The sequence below is a fragment of the Trichechus manatus genome, unplaced genomic scaffold (assembly GCF_000243295.1).
Source record: "Trichechus manatus latirostris isolate Lorelei unplaced genomic scaffold, TriManLat1.0 scaffold00148, whole genome shotgun sequence".
Classification (NCBI taxonomy): Eukaryota; Metazoa; Chordata; class Mammalia; order Sirenia; family Trichechidae; genus Trichechus; species Trichechus manatus.
The window spans coordinates 5,916,000-5,939,423 of NW_004444084.1; the positions used below are offsets into that span (position 1 = coordinate 5,916,000).

Below are 23,424 nucleotides of genomic sequence, written 5' to 3' on the forward strand. Positions count from 1 at the left end.
ATTAGTCCCTTGCTTTCTATCAAGATTTCAGCTTTTTATTGGTCTATGCAAGTAAGTGTGGGAAATATTTGGAACCATGATTGGCATAAGAGAAAATGGGCAAGTCCTGTCAGATCTGGTAAGAGAAGTTCATTTGTTGAAAAAATAAATAAATAATGGTATCCACAGGGCATCAAGTTATTTAGGTCTTTGTGGATTATTAAGGGACCACTGAGAAGAACAGGGAAAAAAAAAAATCAATTTTGCCCCCGTGATGGTAAATGCATCTAATGAAACATCTTCGAAACTGTTTAAAATGATGGTGATCACAAAAAATTCCAGCTTAAGAAATACATGGGGGGAAAAGCATGACTGTAATTTCTAATGATTCTTAAAATTGATAAATCTCACACTATCTTGTGTTAGATTAAGAAATGGTAAAAAGATAGGGTTTTTGATTTCCATAAAACAAACAGAACTTTGATTTATCTTTTACAGTTACTTTATGACCTATTTCTAGAGTTCCATTTCCCTGCATTGGAAAAAAGAGGAGCTTCTATGTTTTGATTAGTTCTTTATTCTTATGACCTGATGTTTAATTAGGCTATAATGTAAAAATGCAATACTCTGAAATAAGAAAGTGAAGGCTTGAGTTTTAACTTATAGTTGTGTATATGGGTGAAAATGCTCTATATTTAGCTTATGCAAATATTTAAAACAGGAAGAACAAAAATAAAATTACATATATAGTCTTATAAGAAGTGCAAGAGATATAATTCAATACTGCAAAATAATAACTTTGGTGAAAGAATATAATTGTAAAACTATAGCTTTCTAAAAAAAATGCAATAAAGCCATTAAAAAATTATTCTCATATCCACTGTGTCTATGAAACACTACCAAATTTGTTTTATTCATTTTTAATAAAAATAATTAGTTTAACAAAGTTCCATGTATGGAAAAGTATAAACTGATAATATTCCATTTATGAGAGCCTTTCTAGAAATGTAAAATTGAATATTCAAAAATGAAAAGGGAGAAATCAATTACAAGTGGATAGGTAGGGAGGCGGGGCGTAGTTCATAAGAGTTTTTAATTCTAAATCTTAAGTGTTAAGGAGTTTTATACACTTCATTACTTTTTAAAATGCACCAGCCTCTAATGTAGAATTATTGATTACAAATGGCCAGAAAATAGACCTGTGCAGGGATTTCTACTGCTTTGAGTTTCCGACCAGCCTCTTTCCTGCTATAAAGTGCTAAGAAGTTTATCTACCATATTAGCACAGCTTTGTAACACTAAACGGTACTAAAAAATGCATCTTGCAAGAAACACAACTCTCTTATGTTTGTATCTTCAGGAAGTAGAAGGAGACGTGTAATTGTGAACTCTTGAATTCAGAATCTATGAATCTATTTAAATTAGCAGAAATACACCTCCAACTTGTTAGTAATTAAAAAAAAAATTGAAAAAGACAATTCAAAGACAATAGTAATTAAAATATGTGTAGTACGACGGATTCAGCAAATCACAATATGTTAAACATCTCAGCCTCATAAAATCTTAGATTAGTTTTTGATGGATTAGGGGGGCGCTTAACTCCGCTATAAAACTTTGTTTTAGCCAGTTAAATATAGTCAAATCATCTTTACATTAATACAGCCTTCTGAACAAGTTTTCATTTTATTTTTACTTCACAGAAATATGCCTTTTGTTTTATCTAGAAGTAAGATGAACTCCACAATAAACTTGACCAGCAAAACATCCCCTTACTTTCTTCATTTGGAGAGCCCTCTACCCTTTACTGACACCCTCTGGTTCTTATTGCTAAGTTGGCTTTGAAATCAAAGCATACTCTTATCTCTACTCTGAAGGTGGTGAATGTTTTTTTAAACTGGTAAATACAGACAAATATAGAAACCTAGTATACTTCTAATAGACAATTTCAGTTAACTGTAAACATAAAATTCACATAAATTTTCAAGAGCAATTTATTTTTAATGATTCTTCTTAAATAAACAATATTCTATATGTATATTCTTGGTTCAATTTTAGCTAGGCTTCCTAACTTAATAAAGGTGTCAGATACCTAATAGTTGAAGTATTGCTCAGCTCAGGACACATTCAGGTGTTTCAGCCACCCATTTAAAAATTCCACAACTGTAGCTTTTCAGAATATATTTCTAAAAGCACCTTGACATGCATGGACCTTGCAACTTAGAAACAAAATTGTGCATTCGGTTACTCTATTGTGGTAATGTTCCTTTTTCCAACTTTTAACAATTCTAACTTGCTGTTCAGTTGTCTATGGAATCAAAGAGAAATTAAAACTAGTAGGCTTTCTCATCAAGTTCCAGTTTTCGTAAGTTTTAAAATAAGAACAATTAAGTCTCCCTCCTCCACACAAAAACAATGGCACTTACAATAAACATTTCACTGACTCTCTATTTTCAAATATACCTTAAATATTACCCCACCACACTTCAGCTAAATTACCTTTCATATACTATTTTATTTTTACATTACATTCCCTCTTTTTAACTTTTAACATTGAATTTTGTACTTTATTTCCTTCACTAGGTTTAGTCTTTACATGTAATATCTTTTTTTTTAAATCACTTACTTTATTTACCACATTCTTACATAGTCAACAACATTATTTTTGTTCTTCCATTTGAATGAGGGGAAACATATACCTGTCAAGTCTGAGACTTAATATAGTAGTAGTCCATTCAGAACTTACAATAAGAATAATTTGATCATGAAATAGGAAAATATGGAAAGAAACATCTGCCTAAGTTGACTTCTGGCACTGTGGGAAAAATAATGGCCTAATCATTACTAATTCTTTCATATTAAGGGTCACAATATTAATCATGATGAACTCCTTTAAGGCTGCTGTAATAGTCAAAGTATTTCTGTAGTTCTGCTGTATTTCAACAGTAGTTAATTATATCTCCATTATTTTTAAAAATTTAACTCACTGTTTGTCTGTATTTTTTAAATGCTATTATCTCAACGAACATCTACTTTCTTCATTCTTACTCTCCCAGGTAAAACTGAGAATCAAGGTAGAAGTATGACATCTGTAAATGATTTTTTTTTAAAATTAAGAAACAAATACAGGAATTGAATTTAAGTAAAGTATTGCACAAATTGCAGTTTAAAAGTTTTTTTTTAAAATTTTTTGCTTCCAAGCCTGCATTTAAAGTTGCCACACTGAATTGTATTTTCCATGCTAGAGGTTGTATAAAATTTTAAAATAATTCTAAATCCTTTAGTTGATTCTTGTTCTTCCAAAATACAATTAGTCAGAATAACTTAAAAATATATTAAGTTGTCAGAATCAATTCTCAGCATTTTGTATACCATGTTCATATATGTGCAAATTAATATTCTCTCCCACTTTTCCCAATTAAAACTCAATTGGACTGTCACAACATATGTTTATACTATTTTTAATCTATCATATTCCTATACATCATTTAGAAATAAGCTCAGCATAATCCAAGACATTGCTTTTCTCAGTATCCAGAACTTCATACAACTTCATTTGTAGAGCATCCTTACTGAATTTTAACAATTATGTGGGCTCCATTCTCAAAAACACATTGCTCAATCATAAGGCAAGACATACATTCAATACCTGAGAACGGCATCCTATTTTCAGAACATTTGGTTTCTTTTGTAGACAAATTCTTACACTATCCTAGCATTTATCACCTCACAGTTTAGTTGTAACAATTGTTTACTTTTATATTTGGTGACATTATGCAACTTGCACAAATAGGTTATATTTACTGTTGGTTCAACTTTTCTAACATTAAATACCAACAGAGAAAAATAGCATGTTAATTAAAATAAAAAATTCATGTTACAGTTTTTACATTCTGGCAATATAGCAAGAAAGGATGGCTTTGCAGAAGCGAGTGTGTCAAAAATCCTAAGTGGCTGGGAGATGAAGTGCACAATCACAGAAAGCAGTCACTGGCAAAGGAATGTCAGCCACTTACCAATGAGATGCCAGACTCCCCTGTCCTTCCTCTGTGACTCTCAGTTCCTGTCTCCCATCCTCCTGCCAGTCGGCACAGTTCAAACAGAGCAGGTTTTGGGGAGTCCTTCTCAGCCTGTGGCAGAAGAGAACTGCGGAGTTTTTAACCATTCAGAGGGAATCCTCCAGCTTTCCCTGCTTCTCCCTGAAGAGGGGACCCAGGTAATGCATCCTTTCCCCCAGAGCTTTAATGGCACTTTGGCTGCCTCCTTCTCGCAGTTACAGTCCCCCACTCTGTAGTTGGTTACATTGGAAAGCAGGTGCGGCGCCTCCTCTGGCTGGTGTATTTGGGGCCCGAGTGTTTTCCTCCAATGCGTCCGCGCGCCCCGCGCCCCGCGCCTCTGACTGGCTGTGTCCTCCCGGAGCGGTCCCTCGCCCCTCCCCGCTCGCCCGTGCTGTCGCCGTTGCCCTCGCCCGGAGTCTCACTGTCTCTCGCTGAGAAGGTTCATTTAGCATGTCCTAGGGCTTAAAGGACTGTTTGCCTCAAGAAAGGTTTTATGTTTTTCTCCTCGTCTCACTAGTCAACTGGTATACCCTTTCCCCCTTAAGTACGGAGCCTCTCCCCGCTCCCCCACCCCTTCCCTCTCCTGGCCGGCTCTGCAACCTCTCTGTGTTTAACATTCATAGATTACAAAGCAAACGTGTTGGCTGGTTACTGCACGGGAGATCGCAGACAAGAGTTCCTTCCTCCCCTGGCCTGCTGATTCTCTCTTCTTTCTGATTGCCAGTCTTTTGCTTATACCTCTGACAGCAGCAGTACAGACCGATGTATTCACTTAGGTTGGCTTCATAGTAGACTTTTTTACTTTGGAGAATTTTCTTAGGTCCTGACTGTGAAGGGCTTCTCTTTGTTTATGCACTTGTGAATCTTACCTAAGGACTATTAGGCTCTGGCTGTTTTTATTTCTCCTTGATTCCCCCCTTCCACCACCCCCACCTCCCACCCCGTGTCAGTGTGTCAGTTCTAAAAAAGCTAAGGAAATAGCTGGGCTTACTCTCAGACAGCACCCCTTTTTCCTGAATTTTTATATCACAATGGCTGTAATTGGAAAAATAACACAGGTAGTAAATCCACAGGATGGCAGCTTTAGTGCCATTGTTCTGCCAGTCCTCCCCTCTGCTTTTCCTCTCTGTCTTTGAGTCAGTCTCTAATTCTGTCGATTTGTCCAGTGTTAATTGAATGTGTGCTGAACGAATTATACTACATTTCCTTTGCGATATATTGCCATAGGTAATGCGTTTGGCACCCGTATTTAGTGGAAAAGAAATCCCACGTAGTGTTCCTATTTCTGTATATCTATATAACTGTATGGGAGTCTTGGGTCACACCCGGTGTCCGTTGGTGTCCGCTTTTCTTGTGTGTCTGAGTCCAGCCTGACCCTGCACTGAGCCAATTCTTCCGCTCATTTAATCCCCCAATGGGGTCTGACTGGCTCTAATGGGCAAGAGGAGTACAGTGCCATACAGCCTGTAGCTAGAAGCCTTCTACCACTAGCTCTGTGTTCTTTCTCTTGCAGCTTTTCTGGTAATTAAAATTAGTCTTTTCCTGTTTCTTGGCTTTTCCACGGATGTTGTACAAACACCCAGCCTCTGCATTTAATGGCTACCCTCAGGAACTAGGCTGATTTCTTGTTCCATAGCAAAGACAAATGCGTGTGCTCACATTTAATGCTTCTCTACCCTTCCATACTTTTTATTTTCTTTTTCCCGCTTTCCAGTAATTACGTTATTCTCTTTGTGTGTTAACTGAGGGATTGTTTTTGAGATTCAACTTTTCTGGGCTTTATCTCTGCTTCACTGGCTCCACTCTCACATCAAGTGTAGCTGATTCACAGACAGAATCACCAGGACTTTTATAACCTCTTTAAATATGTCACAAAATAGATTCAACACATAAAAGCTTTAAAAGCCTTTTTTTTTTAATTATGCTGTGAGGTTTTTGCTTTTAAATGCTTAAAATAATTGAACACGTACAGCCTTAAAGGACGATTTAAAGGGTGAGCTTGTTGATAGTTTTCTTTATTTCCTAGAACACCTTTATACTACAGGTGATGTGATAATATTGGCATTTGGAATGATTATCATATATTTCATTATATTTTTTTTCAACCAGCCTTATGCCAGAAAGGATTTAAGTTGATTTATAGAAATTAATTGACCTAAAAAAAAATTGTAGGTCACGAAAATCAAGGCATAAAGTGATAGTAGAAGAGATAAGATGAAGCCCAGGAATGGAATTTTTAGAGAAAAGTGTATTTTCATTTTACTAGAAATGGCCTTAAGTTTACCAGTAAAATTGTTAGTAGCCAATGTAAAGAAGAAAACACTAACAGTCATATGATTCATGACATTATCCCACAATTAATATGAAATGGAAATTTGTGCTTCAAATGATGGAGACAGGTTAAATCTTTCTCCTTTTTTAATGAAAGAATCTAAATACTAATGATGTTTTGACTTTTTATAAAGGAAGCAGGACATGAACATATTTTTTAATCAAGTTGATAATATAATAGCACTTTTCCTTTAGAGGTTATCTGATAATTTGGAAGGAGAGAAAAACAGTTGTTGATTCTGGTTAATTAGGATTGTAAAATCTATTTCTTTTAGTTCACATTTAGAATGTTAGCTTCAAGTCGTTATTTGGCATGATTAGGTTACATGGCCACATTTCATGAGAACTGAGAAAGAATTACTATATTTATTCTGACCTCTTCTATAACTTTCCATTTTGTAATATTATATAATTATATATTCTATATTATTATATATTTTCTATATTAGTATTGCTAAATATTTATGTAATACATGCAATATTAGCCTATCTGAGTTCTATATCTTTCTAAAAAAATCTAGTATTTTGCTATGTGGAGTTTATTTTTGTGATTTACATTTTTTAAATATTGAGTTTGGAAAGTGAGAAGTCTACAGAACATGTAGACTTCTGTATTTTCTCATATACACCCATATCAAACCAAATCCATTGCTGTCGAGTCAATTCCAACTCATAGTGACCCTCTAGGACACAGTAGAACTGCCTCATAGGGATTCCAAGGAGCAGCTGTTGGATTCAAACTGCCAACCTTTTGGTTAGCAGCCAGCTCTTAACCACTGTGCCACCAGGACTCCATGATATCCACAGGTCAGCTTCAGAAATTAGAGAGAAAAACAGCAGTGCATAAAGAAGCAGAAAACATCTTGTAGAAAGTCCGCCAAGAAGAAACACAATAACTTAAATTTCCTAAGTACTCATTAAAATCTTTTCACATGTGTTATAACCAACAATTTCTATTATTTCTCATATTAAAATGGGATTTTAAAATATTGTCCTGACTTAGAATTGTCTTTGAAAGATATGAAAGTATTCATGCCCTATGATAAAATCTCTATGCTTTTTACTTAAAAAAAATCATTGTTAAAGGATCACTTGTTGCCTTCTATTTCATGTCAGTGACTTTTTGAATTAATCAGCTCATTCTCTATCCTGATAAAATATAATTTGAAGAGTAAATGAATTTAACATATTGTTTCTAAGTGGGTTAAGTGGTCTGATGGACCATTTTCTCCACACTGGTTATAGTAAGGAGCCCTGGTGTCCACAGTGGTTAAGCAACTCAGCTGCTAGCTGAAAGGTCGGCTGTTTGAATCCGCTGGCCGCTGTGTGGGAGAAAGATGTGGACGTCTGCTTCTGTAAAGACTACAGCCTTGGAAACCTTATTTTGCAGTTCTACTCTGTCCCATAGGGTCACTGAATCAGAATCACCTCATTGGCAATAGGTTTTATGGTTATAGTACCTCCACCTGGCTGTCATGTTGCTTATCTGATCTTGTTGTCTAACCATCTTTGTGTAAATGTCTTAATCTCTTTATCTCCTAGTCCCCAGTGGGCAAGCAAGCAGATGCAGCCACATCTGTAGCAGTTGAGTTGCCTTAAAGCTTTTGTCTTATTTGTGTTACAGATTTTTTTCCTTAAATCATGCCCTCTTTTCTCTTTTTCTTCATTTGACTCACATGAGATTCTAGGTTCTAGTTACTAGATCAACTACTGTAGTATCTCACCAAATTGTGGTGTAAAATGTGGGGGAACACATATAAATACTCAGTTCAAATCTGGATTAATAGTCTTTCTTGGATCACCTATTTTGTCTACAAGAACTACTTCCAGCATTTATATTTTCTGTTTTAATATCTTAATCCTCGGTATTATTTAATAAAAATGGTGAGCTTGAAAGTACTAAAATAGAAATGAAAATCTTGCAATTCCCAATACACACTAGTGCTCCCTATAACTATAAATAAAGCATGCAGATCCAAAAGTACACTTTTACTTGAACTGAGCCAAAAAAACAAAGAGATGACTTTAATTTAATTTTTATTTTTTTTTTTTAGAATTTCATTTTTAGTACTTACATCACAGCTGTTTTGTGAAGCAGAAATAAACATATCTTAATCATAGTTGGGAAATAAACCAACTTCATTAATTTAACAGCTGCTTCAATAAATAACGGTAAAGAACATAACCTACTTTATGAGTGTCTTGACAACCAAAACCATTAAGAATTATGAGAGAGGGGCTCTAATTCAACTATATTGCTGGTCATGGTACCAACTTTTGCTTACAAAGACTGTGAACATGATTGACCTCCTCTATTTGGTCCTCATGCTCACCTGCTGTGACACTTGACACCTTGGTCTAACAGAAATGTTCCTTCTTAGAGAAGAACAAAAAACATTGGCAGTTAAACTAAGATTTTATAAAACAAAAGTAAATGTTGAAATCTTACTAATTTAAAAAAAGTTTATTTACTGTTAGTTTTCATCCAGTAGCTCCCTTAAAATAAGCATTTGTATTATTATTATTTTTTTTTAGATATATGTTCCATTTAAGGATGCCTGTTGATTTTAATATAGGTCCCTGGGTGTTGCAGTTTGTGTTCCCTATTAACCTAATGGTTGAGGGTTCAAACCCACCCAGAAGCTTCACAGAAGGCCTGGCAATGTGCTTTCTTAAAAATTATAGCCAAGAAAACTCTAGTAAGCAGTTTTCCTCCATAACATATGGGGTTGCCATGCGTTGGAATCAACTCAACAACAGCAGGTTTGGCTTGGTTTTATTGATTTTAATATACTTACTCTTATTGATGTTTCTTTTCTATTTTGAATCACATCCTCTTACCAAGATCTTATCATATAAAGTTGTTTCTGTAAAGAAACAAAACCTAGGATTCATTTCTTCATGACAAGATATTTCTCCCAAGTACTGTGTTTACATACAGATATTTTCATTTTTGTATAAAATCTCTAATGGCTTCTTACATTCAGTCTAATTTCTCGTATGTGATTTTAAAGATTGTCATATGTGCTTTACATTTTGTTCATTTTCCATCTCTTTCTTGTGTCCCAAGACTGTCAGGTGTATTAGCTTGACATTTCTTTGACTTTTTGCTCTAAACCACAGTAATCTTCCTTCTAAAATAAATTTGCTATCAAATACTACTTTTTTTTATTCCAGCCCTCTCTGGTCTCCTTTAGAAATGAACTCATATCATTCTAACATGTATCCCTAATTCAGGGAAAAAATTATGTACATCTTCTGCTAGAATTGTTAGACTGTATGCCTCTTGTGGACCAGGGACTAAATTCTCCTCACACTGTGTTGCACTGTTTTGTGTGTGTTTAACTCTTTTTATTGGCTGATGAGTGTACACTTACCGCCGTTGTTAGCTTCTGTCAAGTCAGCTCCTGACTCATGATAGCCACATGCACAAGGTGATTGGACAGTTGTGATCCATAGGGTTTTCATCAACTGATTTTTAGGAAGTAGATCACCAAGCCTTTATTTCTAGTCTGTCTTAGCCTGGAAGCACCACTAAAACCTGATCAGCATCATAGCAACATGCAAACCTCCACTGACAGATGGGTGGTGGTGGTGGTGATTGAGGTGCATTGGCCAGGAATCAAACCCAAGTCTTTCATATAGAAGGTGAGGATTCTACCACTGAATCACCACTGTCCTTAGGGTACTCATGTTGTTATTGTTGTTGTGTGCTGTTGACTTGATTCTGACTCATAGCAACTCTATAGGACAGCGTAGAACTGCCCCAGGTAGGGAGTTTCATTTTATCTGAGATTTACTCCAAGAAACTGAGCAGAGACAGAATACTTTGTTCACCAGTAAGCCTGTAGTTAGCCTTTGTGGTCACTAGATGGCGCTCATGTTCTAATTAGGGATACCATTTAAGTTCTGTCTTCAGATTTTTTTGGGATTTGAGAGGAACCCCGTATTTGTAATTGAGACTATAAGAAGTGTCATATAAATGATTCAACATACAATATATAATAAACAAATAGGCATATTTTGTAGTGCCAAACCGTTTAATAGGTGATTTTGTACTTAGTGACATGACAAAAGCTATTAACATTTGTTGAGAGCTAACTATACACTAGGCATTGAACGAGGCATGCTTCGGATGACTGGTCAATACTAATGGTTGAACTGAGACTCAGATGAAGTAGTCTACCTTCACCCAAACGTTCTTAACCAGTTCACTAAAGCAATTCCCAGTTTGATTAGAACAAATAAAACAAATCATCACCAATAAGTTGTTTGTACCAGATATAGAATACAGACTTCATGTATAGATAATCCAATAAATGAAAAATAATTTTAGCACAAGTGCATAATAAGATAAAATGCTAAATTAAACCTATTTATTAGCTGTTTATGACATTTTTGTAAACACTCAGGCATGTCCAGTTCATTCTATTAACATTTATTTGGAAACAAACTACTCTAAGCACTGTACCAAGATTAATACATTTACTTAGGAGGTTTTAGCAAAACATTTTATCAGAAATTTAAAAAGTGATTACATATATGTTATCTTGTTTTAATGCTTTATATGCATAATATCTGATTCAACATGCCAATTGGCATATAACAGCACAACATTTTTAAGGCAAATACATAGTTTTAACAATAAATACTCTTTTGTTCAGAAGATTACTTTTTATTCCTTCAAATTTATTTGCTGTTAATCATATTTATATCTAGTTTTCTGTCTGTATGAATTAAGAAAATAAATTTCCTGTCACCATAGCAAGTTCAGCCTGGCACTTAAAATTGGGCTGTGTTCTTTCTGCCTGACCTACCACCAGCCATTGCTCATGGTAACCTAACAACAAGAAGGGATCAGGACTCAGCTAGCAGTTGTTTCGATCACGCAGGAGGCTCCCTCTGGAAGAGCTACTTTGGCTTTGCTTGCTGACAATGGTAAAAACTCGCTTTATGTCTCTGAAATCTCAAGATGTAATTTATAAGCTATGCAAGTACAGCTACAACCCAATATTTTATGCTTAAATAGTACCTTTCTTGTAAGGATCCCAAGCCCATTTAACATGGCAACAAAAATTAATCAATATAACTACATGACATCTCTTTCATCTACTTCTCTTTATTTCCTGTGCCTCATCATCTGCATACATACACAAACCTTAGATGAAAGGAAAGGATCGTACATTGCACCTGCTTTCACTGCAATTGGGGCAGATATGTTCCTAACGCAATGAAAATAAATTGTCTCAGGTGTCAAAATGAAATATAAGGCAATTTTATCATCAACACTAATTTCTTATTAATTATTAGCTCATAAAGTGCTGACAGTCTTGTTATAGTAAAGAAAAAGGAGGATATGTTGGACAATCCCAAGGAAAGCCAAAGGGCTGAAAAAGGTGGCATCATGTCTACGCAGGCATTTGTGTTAAATGATGCTTGCTAATGAGGAAGCAGATACTGATAAGGACCCAGCAGCAACAGGAATCATAGCAGGACCCACTGGAAAACAATATGAGACAAGAAAACTATGACAGTGTTTGCTGGCAAATGACAGCAGGGGGTGTACCATACTCACAGTGAGCCTAAGGACAATGCCACCAACAGTGACAGGCCCTGAAGGGTAGGACATGTGGGTTGTTTTACAGTGGAAATCAGCACAATTAGTGTATAAAGAGCTATTAGCATTAGTGAAAATTGCCTGTTTGACAAGGAGAGGGTTTGAAGTTTTTAACAGGAAAGTCACCAAAGCAGAAATTTTTAATATCAGATGAACAATGAGAAAAAAACTTTCAGTATTCTGGCCAGAGAATGATCCGCTTTATAAGGGCAAATGGAACTCTACTTCCAGATTCATGGAGGATTCATTGGGAGGATTGAGTCTCTATAGCCAGTTTCCACTCCAGGCTACCATCTCTGTCACAAGTTTATTCTGCCTGGTGGTTATCTCTCGCACACTTTCTTCTTGGCAAACCAGAGCACTCACGTGATTTTCTCTCTGAGTTGAGCAAGCTACACCTGTCCCATCTTCTCCTCCACCTCCTTTTCCTTTTCTGTATTTCTCTTCCCATGTGACCAATTAGAGTCCCAATTCCTCAGATTCTCTTAGATTCATTGTTATAAATAAAAATCTTACCCTGATTTGTTCTTCCAAATTGCTTTAGTTATTTCAAAATGTAACTACACTCTCTATGAAGGGGGAGGGGGGAGAAGGGTTGTTTTTTTCTTCTCAAAGGCTAAAATTGTGACTTCCATATTATTCTGGTATTAAGCAAAACGTAATTCTATTTCAGGCTTCACTAACTCTTAACTACAGAGTATTCTCATAAGAATTTTATAAATGAAAGCAAAGGAAACATTTTTAATACTGAAATATTTTACATGGCCTAAAAGTTTTAGGAGGCATTCTTTCTGATACTTCACTTGCTCTTGTCTTCTCAGTGGAGTCACTGCCTTATTTGCTGAGGGCAGAGCTGAATCTAGGGGCAACAGTCAAGTACATTAAGCTTGTTTTTCCCTAAGTACCTAAATGTAAGTTTATATTCTTCTTTCATCACAAACCAGTGTTATGTTTATTTTTTGTAAAAATAAGTTTCCAAATAAAAATCTAAATCTGATATAAAAGTGCAAACTAGAAAGAGTATATTGTTACATCTCTCAGAGCAACAAAAATTAAATCCTCAACTGCAAAGTCTTCTTCATATCAAATTCACTTATTAATTAATAGATTTTTAAAAATGTGAAAGAAAGGGATGTCCCAAGTTTTCCTGAAATTACCATATTTTTACACAAATAGTGTGTACTTTCTTGTTCGTTTGCTAACTGCTCCATCTCCCCAATAAGGTATTTTGGTAAGTGCCACTATGCCATTTTTTTAACATGTTGTTGTTTAAAAAAATTATCATAGCATGCTTATGAAAATACCTTGTGGGGGGAGGGACTGGTTGGCAAACAAACATAGAAGGTGTGCATTATTTGTATAAAATACAGTTATACTTTACACAAGTGCTTATTTATTCCTTCTGTTTCCCATTTGGGGATTTATTTTTCTTGTGCTAAGTATTATTTAATGGCTTTATATTTATAAATTTTTATATTTTATATTTTATAAATTTTAAAGGATTCTTAATGTGAATTCTTTGTGCCACTGCCACTGGATAGATATACTGTATTTTTACACAAATAACACGTGCCTTCTACGTTTGTTTGCCAACTGTGCCCTCTGGTTGTGAGGAATTTATGTAAGTGTGCTTTGTTAATTTTTTTACAGTGACATGTAGAAAAAAATTGGCATAGCAGCACTTACGAAAATACCTTTAGGGGGAGGGGACAGTTGGCAAACAAACACAGAAGGTACGTGTTATGTGAGTAAAAATACAGTATTCAAAATTACATTTCTTTCTTCTCACATGGTATATTAATTTGGTAATTAGTGCCTATTGTCATTTTTATTTACACATTTTTATATAAATTTTATTACTTCTGACTATGTGACACTGGGTCACTTAGAAAGATATGCCATCTATCCTCGCAAGCAGCTTTAGTCCATACATATTAATAAATCATGGCAATGAAACGTCTGAAGTGCTTTGACAGAGATGCTACCAAGAACGCATGGAGAATACCTCACTGTACATGGAAGCCAGGGGTTCACAGAGGACATACTTCTCAGCTGGTTGTGAAAGAATGAATAGAATAATTGTCAAGAGGCAATTTAAAATGTCTATGCTAACCAAAAGTCAGCAGTTCGAATCCATCAGCTGCTCCTTGGAAATCCTATGGGCAGTTCTAATCTATCCTATAAGGTCGCTGTGAGTTGGAATCAACTTGACAGCAATGGGTTTTTTTGTTTTTTGTTTTTTAATGTCTATATCTACATCTACATCTGTATCTGTGTCTATCTATCTATCTATATGTATATATCCCAAAATTAGTGAATATATGTAGATGACATAACCTCTGGGAAGTACAGAACAGAAGATGACATTGGAGTAAGTAGCAGTTGCATTACTTAGGGACTTATATATAATCTTAAGGAACTGGAATAATTGAAGAGTTTTAATCAAGATGCTATAACTCTAGATAAATAGGCCTGTAGCATCGAAATCATTTAGGGGACTATTATAATATTTGAAGGCATAGATCATAAAGGAACAAACTAAGAATGTGGTGGTGCAATGGAATCCAGAGACTTTTAGTGTGAGAAATTAAGAGGATTTGGGGACTAATTGGGTGTGGGGAGTAACAGAGAAGAGCCACTATACATTACTTCTTTTATTCTAGGATAGCAGGACTAAGGTATACCATGGTGAGAAAAATAGACAAAAAATAGACTTTGCCCTCACAGACCTTAGATTTCTCTCGGGGGTAGAGACAAGTAAACAAATCTTCACACTTAATCCATTGTCCTAAGTGGAATAAAAGGGAACACTATTCCCTTTTATCTGTAGTGAGTTTATCTGAGGTGGAAAATAAATGTTTAGGGGTAATAAGTTCCATTTTGTAAAAGTGACTGAGATTCATTGGTGCAACACATAAGTGAAGTTGTACAGAATAATATTTATTACCTACATTTATAGCTCAACAATCTTGTTTTGAAAGTTATAGATGGTAGCTGATACATGGAATGGATGAGATTCACCTTATGAGAAAGATGGCATGAAAAGAGGTCAGGATCAAGGTTGGAACTTCTGGGAAGACTGCATTGTAGAGTCATACAGGAATAAGATCCGATAGTGGACACTGATTGAATTTAATTTGGGGCCAATAATACTGCAATTTTGAGATTTTTTTTTTTGCATTTTTTTTCCCTCTTATCACTGTCATCTTACTACTCTTTGGTTGTTGGTGGTAGTGGTGGAAGGAAAATTAGAACTCAAGAGTTCACTTACTAGTACTTCATCTATATGTGAAATATATGATCTGTAAATCTACAAATATATTGTCTTTATATACGCGCACATATACATATGTATGTAAATGGTTACTCTTAGTTTCTTAAGAATATTTTGTTCTTAAAACAAAAAAGCATCATATAACACATGTATCATTTATAGCAGCATGTGTATCATATTATAGCAAGACAACACTTATCACTTCCCAATTGAGAGAGTCTAGGATGCCTTCCCCTAATGCCATTAACTTATTCTTACATAATCAAACTGCAATGACTATGTAAGAATAAGTTAAAGGCAATAGAGAAACTTATTTTTATTTCATATTGGTCTCAATTACACTGATTCTCCTTGAATAAAATCAGTTAATATTAGTCATACCTAACACCTTGATTTCTTTATTAATAACACAACTATTTGTAGCTAAAACATTCTGTGACATTCTTAGTTGTACAATGCTGTTTAGTATATGTTCATTGTCACTAGTGATTAAATATATAAATAATAATATTTGGAAAAGCAAATCATTGTTGCTACATAAAAATAGGATATTATATATTATTTTCCTCTCAGACACAAAAGAAAAGAAGCAGAAAAGTTCTTCACTCAGGACTGAATGTCTACCATTTATTTAGAAATGATTTACTAAACTCTGAAACTATAAGAAAAAAAAGAAAAGAAAATTTATTTCAGGTTGATTTGGGGGCCTGTAAAACAATTCAAAATATATCTTAGCTATTTTCAGGAAAAAAAAAAAGCAAATAAAAAAATACCTTTAGGGATGTATTCCTTTACTCAAAGAGTGAACATTGCTTTTCTGAAAACATTGTGGGTATTTTCTATATAAAAGAATGAAATAACATGATTCCTAAGTATTATTATCATAATGCAATATTAGCATCTCTTAATACTCTTGCACTTTCTGGAGACTTTAATGAATGTTTAAGTTTGGTCTTGCAATTTTTTTTTTATATACATAAAAAGCTGATCAGAATGCATATTTTTACTTTGGTCTATACTTGTAACATGAATTTTAATTAACTCAGCAGAAGCTGATAATCAGATTATTAGCATGTACAAAGTGTCCAGTTAATAGAAGCAGAACTAGAGGCAATTAGTGGAATTAGGTGTTTTTTCTACTGAGAAACATTATCCTAAATACTAATTGTTTATGCCAGTCCAATCACTGCAAATATCACTAATAGCATCATTAAATCAATGTAACACTACTTTATAAGCACTAAATAGACTTACTGATTTGGTTCAGACTGGTACAATGATGAGCTTATTAATATTTTCTATGACTTACATATATACTATATACTGGGGCAACTCAGTTTTGCAATCAACATTTATATATATATATACACACATATATATGTATAGATATATGTATATGTATACATATTTTTTCTTTTTCTTTCTATAGTGAAAAATAATTATTTGCCTTCTTGACAGATTATGAGGTACATGTGTGAAATTCAAAACATTTTTGTGAAAAATCTGAACATAGTATCATTGTGTTTGCCTGCTATTTTAACGGTCACTAACAGCCTTTTTTAAAACAACTTGTGGATTTGAAAATAGAAATATAAACTGGAACCGTAATTCACGCATTTTCTGAAGATGTTGCCTTGGTGTTGACATTTCTTAGTCCCCTTGGTCTGTGTTGAGAGGAGTGTGTGTGTGTGTGTCTATTTTTATACATTATTAAAAGATTTTTAAAAAAGTTTGTCAGTGGTACAGTGTCTCTACTTACGCCACACTCTTGAGATTACTCAATTACTTTTAAGGTGTTTTGTTCATTAATCAGCTTTATTTACTTAGCATTAGTAAAGCTCTTGATACTGTCTCAAAATGAAGTGCTATGCCTTCATTATATCCCAAATGGAATATAAGAAACTTAGCATTGATTATTACTTTTTAAATTTAAAGATCTATATATTTTACTTTTCATATTTCCACTGGGTTGGGCATTAATGCGGTTTTGAGAATAGGGGCAGCCTGAGTCCTGATCTCTTTGTGGTTTGTTTATTCCTATAGGAAGGGAAGTTGTTACCTATTAGATGTGTCAAATGAAGTATCAAGAGCCAACATGCTCCCTTCAATTCTATTTGCAGTGTGTTCTTTATCCTCTTCCCTTCCTTTTATCATTCCTTCTTCCATTCTTTCTTCTTCATCTCACTTCTCCTGTTTTCAATTCCTTAGCAAAAATATATATGGACTTCCAAAATATTAGACGGGGAAGGGTAAAGAGATGCATTAGCCTCTGCATTTGAAAAATATATTTATTATAAAATTTTTAAAGGCTAAGATTCTCAAACTTTGTAGTCTCAGGGCCCCTTTACAGGCTTGAAATATATTAAGACCTCAAATAGCTTTTTATTTTTGTTCATGTGGATTATAGCTATTTATATTATATTTATTATATAAAAAATTAAAACTGAGACTTAAAAATTACGGTTATTAACTTATTTAAAAACAAAATTAGTGAGCCCATTATATGTTAGCATAAATAACACATTTTCATGAAAAATAACTACATTATTCAAAACAAAAATATAGTAAGAAGAGTAGCATCATTTTATGTTTTGACAAATCTTTTTTAATATCGGCCTTAATAGAAGACAATTGGATTATCATGTCTGCTTCTGCATTTAATCTGCTGTGATGTCACATGTGATGTCCCTTCAGGAAAACTCCACCCTACACTCACAAGAAAGTTGAAAGCAAAAAAAAACATATAACATGTTGAAATTATTGTGAATATAGCTTTGACTTTACTAGCCCCCTGAAAGGGTCTTGGAGACCCCAGAGTTCAAGGGCTACATTTTCAAAAACATTAGTTTATGGTAATGTCAGTTTTATGAAGCATAATGATTTAGCTAATTGTACTGTTAAGAGTAAAGAATTTATTACTATCTCCATATCTACTTACACATCTAGATTTGATATTTCCCTTACATTTATTTAAATAGCTAATATAAATTAATTGTATAGAAAGCATTTAGATACCTTGGTTGTAGGATTAGAAGGTTCCAGTGGTGACATTTTCAAAATAGCATTTCCTAAAAAGTTATTTTCCATGATTATTAAGCATATGCTTCATTATTGTAACATAGAAATCCATATAATCAGTGGGGAAATTTTCATTAAAATTTAAAGTATTCCAAAATTACACACACACACACACACACCTTAGTAAGTTAAGGGAATAAATCCTAACGGTGTATTTACTTTTTGGAAATTTTTAATCTTAGAGTAAGATCAATCAAATCCACCATATAAATTTGAGCTACTCTCAGCCAAGTCTGAGCACAGCTATAATTAACTACCAGACTTTCTTAGAAGATTGTAATGCAATTTAAATGTTTAAGCCTCTGGAAAACACTAAAGGAGCAAATCCCCTCCTTAGGCACAAACAGATACCTTTAATATTGTATTTTACTGTATCTCTCTCTCTGCCTATTTTCACACAGTCCTTTCTCAATATTTTCACGAACCCAGCAGTGACCATCAATACATTCATTTTCTAAATACTTAAGTCTCAGATCACATGTGTTTATGTTTGAGTTTAGATGTTACTGTAGTTGTTAGATGCCATTGAGTCAATTTCAATTCATTGTGACCCCATGTAACAGAGTAGAACTACCATACAAGATTTTCTAGGCTGTTAACCATTCCTTTTCACTTTCTCATTCTTCTCTTTTCTTCTCCTCACGTCTGGTTTCATCTCTTCACTGAAACTCCAAAAAAAAAAAAAAAAAACAACCCGTTGCTATGGAGTCGATTCCAACTCATAGTGACCTTGTATGGAGGACACAGTAGAACTGCCCCATAGGGTTTCCAAGGACTGGTTGGTGGATTTGAACTGCCAACCATTTGGTTAGCAGCCGAAACTCGGCCTTCACCACATGACTCATTGTAGACCTTCTGGCTCCACTAGTTGTATGTACTTCTCCTTCTATTACCAACAATGGATACAGCAAAGTCCCAGGGACTGAGGAGGCAAAGATATAATTCTCTGTAGTGGGTGGGGTAGGTAGAAAGGCTATGATTTCTTACTCGTTTTTGTTCTTGTTATAAGAGCTTAATAATGAATTCTAGAATGTAAAATGAAAGATGTTAATCCAACTTTACTTATGTCCATGGAATAAAATGCATGGTTAAGGTTTCAACTTTTTATAGGAATATTTTTACTTGATTCTGAATTCATAACCATTCTAGTAGATTGATCAGTGTATCACTAAGAATCTAGGAGCTTTAAACAGTAACTGTGTCCTTACCCAGTCTCTAGATGCTACATTCACGAAGGATGGGGAATGGAAGGATACTTTAATGGTATCATGCTATGACATCTCTGTTTCTACTACATTAGAGAAAGTTTATTATTAGCTCATACCTCTATTAGAAAATTACTCTCAGCCAGCAAAAAGAAATATGAGAAGAGTATTTCCCTCTTCTAAGGATTAACATCAACTCAAACATACAGAATGCAGAGAATATACCCTCGGTTTTGAGACAGATGTTTGGCTGAGTCAGTCATAGTAGTAACCCTATGCCTTTACTAGTGATTGGTTAGGGATGGGTATGGAAGCCAGTTCTGGCCAATAATAGCTACATATGCCTGCTTCAGAGATTTTAGAAAAAACATTTTTCCTCCCTCATGCATCCAATAGTGGAATGGAGAGAATGCTCATTTTCTCCTTCTTCCCCTTCTTTTCTAATTGTGACAGCCATTTTGTGGCCATCAAACAATAAACCAAAGGAATAAACCAAAAGCTTAAAACCAAATGCTTAACCTGGTGAAGTTGAAAAATGGAAACATGATGATAAAGAACCCTAATTGTTTGCTTTGCTTTAGTCAATTATTTTTAATAGTTTTACATAGATAAATCACCAAAATCTTATAATAAAATCCAATGCCCATGAAATATAAAAGCAGATGACTATTTTAAAAAAATGGAGAAAATAACTGTATTGAATTTTATGATTAATGAAAACAAAAAGAAGGCAATTATTAGATTATTTCCTATACTGATAGAGTCTACCTGGAGGGAAGATTCATCTTATAAAGCTTTATATTTAAGAGCAGGTGGCTAATAATTTCAAAATAAAATTTAAAAGATACTGTAAAATGTAAGTTTAATCTAGAAATTCTATTAAATGCAATAATTTGAAAAATTGTCACTTGAATCATTAAATTATTACTAATTACACATTTGGTTTATTATGTACAAGAGTAAAAAATCCTTTAGGACATAAGTCATCAATTAAAAATTCTTAAATTAGTAAAGAGACTGTAAACAAATAATATTGTTTTGGGAAAAAAAAGCATGATTAAAAACTGCTTCAGGAATATTTTATTCTGTTACATAATAATGTAACTTCACAATTAGCAATAAAACACTTGTGTATGTGTCAGGGCTTTAAATTTGGGTATATAATATTGCTTTTATTGTACTGTGATGCTGAGAGTTCCTCCTCTCTTGTCCCTCTCATTTGTGCTTTAAGCTACCTCTTGTCTTCTTTATAAAAATAAATGTATGTCACTCTTTTTCTTAAAAATATTTGAGGTGAGGGTGGAGCCAACATGACACTATAGACAGAAGCACGACATAGTCCTTCCACAGCAAAGACCTGAAAAACTAAGAAAAACAGAGACAAATGTCAATCCTGGAATCCTTTTCTCAGTTTACTGTCTCTCTCTACGTTCCTTCCTTATCCTTCTGCTGAACACCTGGTGCTGTGTCCTATCTCTGCTCCCTCTTGACAGGCTGTGCAGTGCCACTTGGCTGTGGGCCTGCTTCCAGTGGGCTCCCTTGGGGCATTTTTTTTCTGTTTCCTTTCTCCTTTTTTTCTCAATTTCTTGTCACTCCCTGCCTTCCTTCCTTCCAACCACTTGGTATCTTCTTTTTCCTTGGTTTCTTGTCTCTGTGTGCATTCCTTCCATTCCTTTTTCCCAACCACCTAGCCAAGTGTGCCTTTCTCTCTCCTTTTGTTTTTTGTAGTTTCTTATCTCTGCTTCCCTTCCTTCCTTTCCTTTCTTCTGCCCACCTAGCTGTGTGTGCCATTCCTGTCCTTTCTTGATGGTCTATGCCTCACTGCCTGGCTAGAAAGCCACTGGCACACAGCTTCTCGGGGTCTGCACCACTCCAATGGCAGGCTCCTTCAGCACTTTTTATTTTGGCCCTTCTTTCTCTTTTTTCCCACACCAACTTAGCTCGACACATCACAATCTCCCCCTTCCTCCTGCCTATCTGGATCGTTCACTGAGCATAGCACCCCTGAGCAGCACACGCATGTTTCTACCAGAACCTGTCCTGCGCTAACATCTGTCCTCATTCTGTTGGTCCCAATAAGTACCACAAATGACCTATCCCAGCCCCTCCCCTTCTGCTGGATATGCCCTGCTGCACCATAGCAGAGAAACTGACCCTGCCCATTGGACAAGGTAGTGAGAACTATCGTGCCCACAGACGAGCAAACTACAAACAGCTCCCAGCCTGCCAGCTCAAACATATAACAAAATAAAACAGAAAAGTAGGATGAAATAAACAAATCTACAATCAATAAATGAACAAAATAACTACTGAATGTCTCAAAGACAGCAGATAATATTAAAACATATACAAAAACAGGACAGGATGGTAGCAGTAGGTGTCCAACATAAAATACCAGGTGACCTTCCAGTAGAAGAAAAGACAATGTAACTACTTGATAGGGAATTCAAATCTCTAATATTCAGAGCTATCAAAGAGTTGAAGGAAAAAGCACACAAAAATGAGGACAAAATAGACAAAATCATGGAAAAAACAGACAAAACAATGGAAGAATCCAGGAAAATAATACAGGAAAAAAATGTCAAAATAAATTCACAACTAGAAATCATACAAAACAGCAATCAGAAATCCAAAAGATAAACAACAAGATTTCAGAAATGGACAATGTCAAAGAAGTTTTGAGGAGTAGGTTTGAAACAATGGAAGACAGGATCAGTGAAATTGAAGACAAATACTTGGATGATACTTTGTTTGAGGAAAAGTCAGAGAAAAGAACGAATAAAAATGAAGAAACCCTGAGAATTATGTGGGATACAATCAAAAGGAAAAAATTTGCAAGTGATCAGAGAAACAGAGGGGGATAACAGAAAACACAGAGAAGATCCTTGAAGAACTGCCGACAGAAGACTTCCCCAATACCTTAAAAGATAAAAACCTGACCATCCAAGAAGCTCAGTGAAACTCATACAGGATAGACCCCAAAAGAAAATCACCAAGGCATATCATAACCACACTCGCTAAAACCAAAGACAAACAAAGAATTCTGACAGCAGCTCAAGAAAAACGAAAAGTCATATACATAGGGGAAACAATAAGACTAAGCTTTGATTACTTGGCAGAAACTATGCAGGCAAGAAGGCAATGGGATGACTTATATAAAACCTTGAAAGATAAAAATTTCAACCAAGAATAATATACCCTGCAAAACTCTTATTCAAATATAATAAATATGATGGTGAAATTAGGACATTTCCAGATAAACAGAAATTAAGGGAATATGTAAAAACCAAACTTACAAGAGCTATTACAGGAAGTCCTTCAGTTAGAAAACAAACAACATCAGACGACAGTCTGAATCTAGGACGCAAGACTAGATCAGCCAGATACCAACCTAGGTAATGAACTCTCAAGGATTAATGAAAACTAAAAGATTTACAACAGGGAACCAGAGAGGTTAATCTGTAAATGACAACAACATCAGAACAATAAAAGAGGGAATAAACTGTAGGTATAGAACTTTCAAATGGAGAGGAACACAAAGCCGTAAGTAATAAAGATTGGTTCAAACTTAGGAAGATAAGGGTAAATTTCAAGGTAACCACAAAGAAAGTTAACAAACCTACTCATCAAAATAAAGAAGAAAACATACAGTCTCAGTAAACACAAAGTCTACAAAACAAAAGAAATGAAAAAAAAAATCCACAAACAAGGAAATCAGCAAAGGAGAGTAAGAGGAGCAATGAAAACGTCAGCACCCCAAAATAAGCACTACAAAATGACAGTGATAAACTCACACCTATCAATAATTATGCTGAACATAAGCAGCCTAAATGCACCCATAAACAGACAGAAAGTGACAGAATGAATAAAAAAGCAGGATCCATC

The 23,424-nt window shown here is 34.7% G+C and overlaps 1 protein-coding gene across 2 annotated transcripts in view; it reads right to left on the minus strand.

Moving 5' to 3' along the window:
• Positions 1–4,287, minus strand: part of CNTN5 (contactin 5) — a 1,437,272-nt gene extending 1,432,985 nt beyond the window's left edge. For both annotated transcript variants that reach the window (XM_023740130.1, XM_004385875.1), the window contains exon 1: positions 3,993–4,287. The gene's annotated coding sequence lies outside the window, so the exon portion shown is untranslated. The remainder of the gene's footprint in view (positions 1–3,992) is intronic.
• Between the last annotated feature and the right edge of the window lie 19,137 nt (positions 4,288–23,424).